The sequence below is a fragment of the Alligator sinensis genome, unplaced genomic scaffold, assembly GCF_000455745.1.
Source record: "Alligator sinensis unplaced genomic scaffold, ASM45574v1 scaffold502_1, whole genome shotgun sequence".
Lineage (NCBI taxonomy): Eukaryota > Metazoa > Chordata > Crocodylia > Alligatoridae > Alligator > Alligator sinensis.
Genome location: NW_005841896.1, coordinates 2,617,098 through 2,626,438, shown reverse-complemented (window position 1 = coordinate 2,626,438; position 9,341 = coordinate 2,617,098). Strand labels below are relative to the sequence as shown.

Sequence of the window (9,341 nt, the reverse complement as noted above, 5' to 3'; positions counted from 1 at the left end):
ACCGCTGATGTGCAATATTATCCTCTTTCCAACCCCTTTAACTCCTTATAAAGTCTGCCCATATCCTGAGGTTCAAAAAGCCTCCTTTCATAAATACACTTACTTAATTACCTATAAAGGCGGGGGGGGTCGCACCTTTATTTGAAGCCTCTCATGTTGCCCATGCTCCAACAGGAGACTTAAGCAGATGAAATATAGGAATTTCCTTAATGAATCCTGGATTTTTTCCTATTATAAAAACTTCATCGAGTATAAGGCCAGAAGAAACAACTGTGATCATCTTGTCTAATAAAGAAGCAGCCATATGCTCAAACTCCAAGACGCACCAAATTGTGAAACCAAAAGAAGAAAGTGTTCAATAAGCAACATAGCAGAAGCCGTATATTTTTCTCAGGGTGAGGTTTATGAATTAAGTAGAAGTACATATAGCAGCAACAAAAAGCTATGCAGGATCACTGTGGTATTCTAGGTCAATTTCCCAACCAGTGTGCCGTGGCACAAAGGCATGCCGTCAGAAATGAACAGGTGTGCTGTGGAATTTTGCCATGGCAATGAGCTACAATAGGTATGAGGATGGGGAATGCCTTAACAAGTGTGCCGCTGAAAAACGTTATTAATGTAACTATGCCTTGGGCTGGAAAAGGTTGGGAAACACTGTTCTAGTTTTTATTTCAAAGAGAGCTGCTTCTCTAATGCGTTACACAGGACTGCTGCTGAACTCCAGCATTGGTCAGAGCAGCATTCTTTGAAGTAAATGCAGAGGCAAACAGCCGAGTGGTTCGTCTTTAGTTCAGCAATCTACTGCAAACTAAGCAGAGCTGCAAACCACCCAGATATGAATGATCCAGGTTCTGCCATAGTGACTTTACACCAGCTAACCAAATATCCACTCTACAGACTTCTATAAACCTTCATTTTAACATCTTCTATTGGTAGGCCCTCAGTTACCAAGGAGTAAATCTCTCACATGATATAAACATTTAATATGTTGAATTACCAAGGTGTATGAAAGGGTAATCTTTCTGATATTGTTAATTCATCTAAGCAATTAGATCTGTAATTCAAAGTTTCACTTAGAAATGAGAAAATTTAATTATATGATTTACAGAGGTCTGGAGTAGAAAAATTCCAACTAGATTTATCTATCTATAACAATGTCACGCTATTTTTTGAGCGAAGAGTTTTCTTTTTCTGCATGTTAAAAAAAATAACCAAAAAACCCCCACAGACTAACGACAAACACGTGCATGCAAGAAAAACAAAAATGCCATGAGCTGAAGAAGGTCAGAAGCATCACGTCAGAGATGAACTTTATCCCACAATGGCACGTTTCAAGCATGAACATATTTCAACAGAAAGCAGTTGAAGGAATTTTTTATTAACCAGATTTCTAATGTAACAGCTGTAGCTTGTTTGCACTCTGTAAATACCATAATTTTCTCTAAAGTGTACTAAGAAATTACTTGTTATTTAAAAAAAGATTTTAATAATTGTTAGAGTACAAATTCAAAACATTCAGATGAACTGAAAGAGGTGCTTGTATGGTCTTCTACTTCATACTATAATGAGTTTGCCACCTACTTCACACACAAAATCATCCATATTCAGCATGGCTTGGGGACCACAACTTTTATTGCAGAATCAAGAGTTCACGGTTGGGAAAGCTCTGTCTTGTTCAGTTTACATGGATGTTTCAAGCAGGGTTGCTTGCTGACATAAGAGAATGTGCTTAGGGGGTTTAAGTGGCCAGCTGTGAAACTGGACCTGTGCCCATCCTGGTTTGTAAAAGCATCTCCAAGGAGACTGGGGCCATTGCCAGCAGAGGTTTTCAATGCCTCCCTCATGAAGTCTGAAATTGTCTGGCCTATACTCAAGAAACCATTTCTTGCTAGTAGCTTGCCCCATCTTCAACCTCCCCTTTTTAGCAAAGCTCAATAAACAAGTGGTCTCCTGATGGTTCCAGGTATATCTGGATGTAATCAGATTCCTGGACCCCTGTCAACCTTGCTCTTACCCTGGATATAGCATGAAGATTTCGCTCATGGTCAACCATCTTTGCTTGGAAGTTGACAGGAAACTGCTCTGCTGATCTTACTAGATCTTTCATCAGCCTTTGATATAGTTGACAATGGGTTTACCCATGACCTGGACTTAACTGGTTCTGCTTGTTCTTGGCAGGCAGGTCCCAAAGGATGGGACCTGGAGGGGTTCCCAAGGATTCCACTGTGTCATCCCACATGCTAAACATGTGTGCGAAGGCCACTAAGCAAAACTGTGTGGATATTTGGAGTGAGGTGCCATCACTGGGATGATATCCAGCGCCCTTTTTGTGTCATCTGACCTGGGTTCTGCAGGTCTTGGTCATTTCACAGTGGCCGACTGCAGTTGAGGACTGGATGTAAGCAAGCCAATTGAAGCGGAATTGAGACAAGACTGAGGTGATGGTGATGGGCAGTGCACACAAACTAGAGGAAACTGGAACACCTGTCATTCATTCCTGGGGTTCAGCCTCTCCTTGTCTCTCAAGTTTGCAACCATGGGTTCCTCCTAAATGTTCTACTACACCTGGATCTCCAGATAACAGCACTGACTAGGAGTACTTTTCACCAGCTCCATCTGGTGGGAAGGCTGTGACTATTTCTTTCAGATTTGGATCTGGATGTAACCTTGATGCTAGGCTACTACAATGGGCTGTACGTGAAGCTGCCCCCAATGACTGTCCAGAAGCTGCAGCTGGTGTAGAATGTGGCAACCTACCTCTGAGGGGGTGGGTTGCCAGGAACACAAAAAACCCTGGGGCTACAGACCTTGCACCGGTACCCAATAGCTTCAAGGTACAATTCAAGGTGCTTGTGGGTGTGTCTACACAAGACACTTTAGATTGATCTTGGTTTAATGCACAGTAATGTGTAGACGGTGATGCTTTACTGCACACGTGTAGCAATTACTATGCAATAATTAGTTTAATGTGGTTGTCTAGAACCTGTAGATACAGGTACTACAAATCGGTGTATTAAAACTAATGTGCTGAAGGGCACATGTAGATAGAGAACAGAAGCAAATTGCTCCCATTCAAGCTAGGCACCATGGGGCCACAAAAGGCAGGGAGAACTGTCCCGGCTCAGCGGGACGCTGCCTGTCAGCCAAGAGAGATGTCCCAACTGCTGGGTAGCTGCCTCCCAGCCCCATGGAGATCAGGACCAGCCCCCGTGCTCCCTGCCAGCCCAGGACTAGCACCCAGGAGAGCTGGAGATCTCTCTGGCTGCTGCAGGGAGGGCAGAGCAGGACAGGACAGGAGTTCCCTAGACTGAACTGCTCCCAATGGGCACACATTCAGATGCATGCAGGGGCGCAGTTTAATGTGCCTGAATTTTCTGCACAGAAAGTTCAGGTGCATTAATGGCACATGTAGCCATGCTCCATTTTGACATAAGAGGCTCCAAATGGCATGAGCCCAACTCATCTAAAGGAACGCTTTGTCTTCTATGTCCCACTGCAATCCCTAAGGTCATCTAAGAGTACCACCCAGCAAGTACCATCAATGTTCTAGTTTACTTGGTGAAAATACATGGGAGGTTGTTCTTGTTAGTCACCCTCAGCCCAAGTACTCCCCCATGGGTGGGAGCCCCATCAATCCAAGGACTCAGCATGGAGAATGCTATCACTGTTGTGAGCCATGTGAGATGCAGGCCATACCTCACAAGGCTCACAGCAGCAGCAGCATTCTCCTTGCTGTCCCTATTGTGACCCCTGCACCTTATGAGACTCACAGCAGCATTCTCCCCACTACCCCTCCCCCCACCCCAATACAAGCCTTGCAGCGTAATATTATCTAATACACAATGCCACAAATACACCAATTGTCATGCACGTGTGGCATAGCAGGAGATGCAGTTGTGTAGATTGTGCATTAGAATGCATAATACCTTCACCTGCATGTGTAGAGGGACCTTATTCACCTGTTTTAAGTCGCCTTGACCCTTCATCAGGCACACAAATCTAATAAAGAAATAAAAAATAAATAAAATACTATGAAAATAATCAGTCAGGAGCCTATGCTTGCTCTTTTCTTTTAAAAGAGTTATAATTGTGCAGAACAGAAGTTAAAGTCTGCCATTTAAAAATTTCTAGTAAAAATTTATGAAACAATACAAAATAATATTTTTCAACTGAAAGTTTTGAAGACATTGGGGGAGTTAATTCCGCCGTGCCCCCTCCCCCCACTTCTGTCCCTTCATGGCAAAATTACAATAGTATGTGCACTTCAATTTTTCATATCTAAACATTTGAATTTTGTTAGCGTAAAAACTAAGCTCTGAATTGGTTGGCTCTGTAATGCATATTCCAAGGATAATTACAACCTCTCTCTAATGGTAAGTATACAATCTTAATTTCAATGTTATGCTTTTTTGGAGGAATGGTGGAGTTTCTTTTTTCCCTGCCTGCACTGCCTTTGTCCAACATTTTATGTAAACTCCAGATGGGAAATTTTCAAAATGGATCTTGATCCTGTTGCTTCTTCCTTTTTCTAAACAAATTATGCTCTCACTTAAGGGAGCAGGCAGCACACAAGGAATCCAGAGACATGAGTTCCAGATGCATTTCTCCTATTGCCTAGCAGTAATATTTCTGTATCTTTCTAAGGCTTTATTACCACTATAAGAAGATTTACACAAAGCTGAAAACAAATCAGATCTTTCATGGCCAGTAGCATAATGATGGGTAGACAAGAGACACGTGTACATACACCCTAGTCTTGTATCAGCAGCCAAAAAAAGATGACATCCCTCCCTCATAGCAGTGACACTAAAGCCATTGCCTCTGCACTATGTATGTGCCTCCACTTGGCCAGGGCCCAGTAATAGCCAGTTTTGCCTCCGATTATGGCAGACCTTGAAACTCTCCATTTGGTTTCACTTGTTTTAGAAAGAGCCTGCCATAGTAATGAAACATTTGTAAAATGAGGCAGCACAGGGTCTGGCTAGAGACCCTGCTTTTGCACATCTCCTGAGCTCAGAGGGTGAGCACAGCTGCTGTTTGCTTTTCCCTTCCCTCTATCCTGCCCCCTTCCCTCCCCCAACCCCAACTGCTGAATTAAAAATTATGTTAAAATACTGCTATATTGCAAAGTCAAGCACCTGACAGTTAAAAAAATGCCAGAATTAAAAGGCCATCCATACAAACGTTGCTTTGCCTCCTTGTATTGTAAGTATTACAGTCTTCAATTGGGTTGGCATTAACCAAATGATCAAAATGCATTTCTTTCCTGGAAGACTGCTATTTGAGTTGGGAGATGTTGCTACAAGTATAAATTAAAACTCAATAGTAACCAGCTAAAAATTAGTGCACATTTTCGAGGTCTAACTTTATAGCTGGTTGGAGCTTTTTATCATGTGATAAGTACTTTACACGTGTAGCTGGTCTTAAGTTAACTACACAATACCTGTAACTGGTAGAGGGGTCCTGTGTATAGGATACATAGCGCTCAGAGACCAAGACAGCACTATTATTTCTATATTTGTAACTCAGTGTGCAACTCCATGTCTTTTTAATGCTTACCATCCACACTCTGCACTGAATACAAATTTCCACATGGGCTTTTATACCATTCTGTTAATAGACTTATTTTTTACATCTCTCTTGACAAATTAAGAGTATTATTATTCAAATGTTACAGTTAGTGTCAACCCAGCAAGACAAGCAAAGTGATTAACAAAGTCACAAAGTGAATCTGTTGCAAAACTTGCACTGTAGGCCTGGATCTCCTGACTTTCTAGTCTTGCACTCATTTATCTACACCAGGAGTGTTAAAGATAGGGCCCACAGGCTAGATCCAGCCCACAAAACCCCACCACTCAGCCCTCAAACATTCTCCTGGGTCAGAGTTGACTCATGTAGCACACATTGGACCAGCCCTGTGAACGGGGCTGGAGATGTACTCCACACACGGTGCCCACTCCAGGATCCATGCTACACATAATGCACATTCTGCTCTGTCTGGGCTACACCCTGCATACAGTGCCTGCTTCAGCCAGTCTGAAACTCACGCTGCATGCAGTGCCAATGGGCACTAGGTGTACTGCAGGTCCTGAAATGGCTGGAGTGGGTGCCACATGCAGCACAGTCCCACATTAGAGGCAGCACAGATTGTGGAATGGCTGAAGCCTGCACTGTATGCGGCATGGATCCCAAAAGGGTAACTTTAGGCCAGTCAGTCTTACCTCTATCCCTGGGAAGATACTGGGGGGGCGAAAAAAATCAAAGAGCGTATTTGTGAAAGCCCAGCAAGGGAAACAATGCTAAAAGGAAACCAGCATGGGTTTGTCACTGGTAGATCCTGCCTGACAAACCTTTATGCCTTTTATGACCAGGTCACACACTGCTTTGACATAGGAGCTGAGGCCGATGTCATCTACCTGGATTTCAGGAAGGCCTTCGACACAGTTTCACATCCTATTCTCATATAGAAACTAACAGGCTGTGGAGTGGATGCCTACGCAGTCAGGTGGGTGGCTAACTGGCTTAGGGACCGCAGCCAGAGAGTGGTGGTCAACAGGTTGTTCTCTGCCTGGAAGGGGGTGGGCAGCGGGGTCCCGCAGGGTTCAGTCCTTGGACTGGTGTTATTTAATATCTTCATCAGCAATTTGGATGAGGGTGTGGAGAGCACCCTCTTCAAGTTCACAGATAATACCAAGTTATGGGGCAAAGTTAATACGCCGGAGGGCAGGGAGCAGATACAGGCCAACCTGGACAGGTTAGATCTGGCTTGTCCAACATACGGCCCGCAGGCTGCCATGCGGCCTGCCAACCCGTTTTCTGAGGCCCAAGGTGCTGTGATGGGAAATGAAAGTAAACACTGTTTAGTTTTATTCCCACCCCTTGTCCTTCCCCCAGCCCCTCAAGCTGGTGACCGGTGAACATGGACTATGAGGTGGTTGGCTGCCTGGTGACTGCTGACCCTATCCCTGGGGAGAGAATAGCCCCTCTCAGTTCCCCCGACCGCAGCCATGGAGGCTGGGGTGGATGAGCTCACACCATGCGGGTCCCAGGGCCCAGGCCAAGGTGCCCCCCCGCCCCCTCCACGCCCATCACACGGCTCCTTTAAGCCCCGTGCTGAGGGTGGTCTGCACTGCATCAGTGGGGAAGGGGCAGCGCAGGGCGAGGCAGCGCAGTCCGGTGCGGGGATGAGTGCACAAGCATGAAATATGGCTGCTCGGCTGTCAGTGGGGTCGCATCCCAGGGCGGGATGTTGAGGAGCCCGCACGGGGGTGCCACACACACGTGTGCGCTCGTGAGGAGGAAGCACAAGGTTACATTCACACCTTCCTCCTCCTCCATGGGAGTCAGGAGCGAGGAGGGAGGCGGGTTGCGTGTGCATGGCCATGTGTGAAGACCAGGCTCCTTGTCCCCAATGGAGCCAGGCAGCATCCTGAGGCGCTGCTTCTCCTCCTCCTCGCTGCTGCTGCAGGAGGCCAACAACTGGCTGCTCCTCCACGGCTTCCTCTACCTGGTGCTGTATGCCCAGGTGTCCCAGGGCAAGTCTGCATTATGCTTCTTTCATTCATTGAGAAGTGAGTAGAAGCGAAAGTGTTTATTTTAGTCAAGTGTTTGGTATTATTTCATTGTTGCTTTTATATTGTTTTTATTTTGGATTTTAAACCACACTTCCAGACCCATTTCATTTCATTGTCACTTCCTGCAACTTCATTGCTGTCAAAGGTCACGTGACATCACTTCCTGATGTGATACCACTTCCGGTGAGGTCTCTGAATATGGCCCACTGGCCCACTAGGTGATAAAAAGTTCATGATCTGGCCCCACATGCAAAAAGGTTGGACACCCCTGGGTTAGATCAATGGGCGGAACGGAATAGGATGAAATTCAAAGATAAATGTAAGGTACTCCACCTAGGAAGGAGGAATCCCCAGCACACCTACAGGTTGGGGGATGACCTCCTCAGCAGCTCAAAGGCTCAGAGATTTCATAGACCTCAGGGCTGGAAGGGACCTCGGAAGATCCTCAAGTACAGTACATCCCCCGTCCCGCCCCCCCACCACGAAGGGCAGAAAGTCAGTTGGGGTCACAGGATCCCAGCAAGATAAGCATCCAATTTACTCTTGAAGGTGTTCAATGTAGGTGCTTGAACCACCTCCAATGGCAGGCTATTCCAGACCTTGGGGGCTCGGACAGTAAAGACATTCTTCCTTATGTCAAGCCTGAAACAGTCTTGTGGTAGTTTATAACTGTTCGACCTCGTCATCCCTTGGGGTGCTCTGGTGAACAAACGTGCCCCCAGATACCAGTGGTCACCCCTGATAAACTTATAGGTGGCCATCAGATCAACTCTGAGCCTGCGCTTTTCCAGGCTAAAGAGCCCCATAGCTCTCAGCCTGTAGTCATAAGGTCCGTTTTCCTAACCTCTGATCATGCGCCTAGCTCTTCTCTGGACTCTCTCAAGCTTCTCCGCATCCTTTTTAAATTGTGGGGCCCAAAACTGGATGCAGTACTCCAGCTGCGGCCTCACCAAGGCCAAGTACAAGGGGAGAATGACGTCCCGGGATTTGCTTGAGAAGCAAACATGGATGAAAGCCAGCGTTTTGGTCGCTTTACTAGCCACAGCATCGCATTGCAGGCTCATGTTCATCTTGCGGTCAGTGATGACCCCCAAGTCTCTTTCTTCCGCAGTACTACCGAGCCTATAAGGATGCTGCAGGTTTTTCCTCCCAAAGTGGAGAACCTTGCATTTTTCAGTGTTAAACACCATCAGGTTCTCGTCCGCCCATTTGCTGAGCCTGTCCAGGTCAGCCTGGATCGTCCTCCTGTCTTTAGGTGTGGATGCTTTGCCCCAGAGTTTGGTGTCATCAGCGAACATGGCCAGTCCACTTCTGATTCCAATGTCCACATCGTTAATGAAGATGTTGAACAATACGGGCCCAAGGATGAAGCCTTGGGGGACCCCACTGGTCACAGGGCACCATGACGATTGACTTCCATCAATTACCAGCCTCAGGGTCTGACCATGGAGCCATCTCCCCAGCCAGCAGATCATGGTGGACACAAGGCCACAACTGGCCAGTTTCAACAAGAGGTGATCATGGGATACCAGATCAAAGGCTTTTTTTGAAGTCAAGATATATGACATCAATCTCTTCTCCCTTGTCCAGGTAATAGGTCACCCGGTCATAGAAGGAAATGGGATTGGTCAACCAAGACCTACCCACAAAAAAACCTGTGCTGGCTATCCCTCAGGATGTTGGTGTTGGCCAGTCCACTAAGGATGGCCTCTTTAATAAACTTTTCTAAGATTTTCCCCAGGATAGAAGTCAGGCTGATGGGCCTAT

General features: G+C 46.1%; 1 protein-coding gene across 1 annotated transcript in view; it reads right to left on the bottom strand.

Annotated features, from left to right (window-relative positions):
* Positions 1-9,341, bottom strand: part of PDE3B (phosphodiesterase 3B) — a 165,021-nt gene that overhangs the window by 103,957 nt on the left and 51,723 nt on the right. The gene's annotated exons all lie outside the window — the stretch shown is intronic.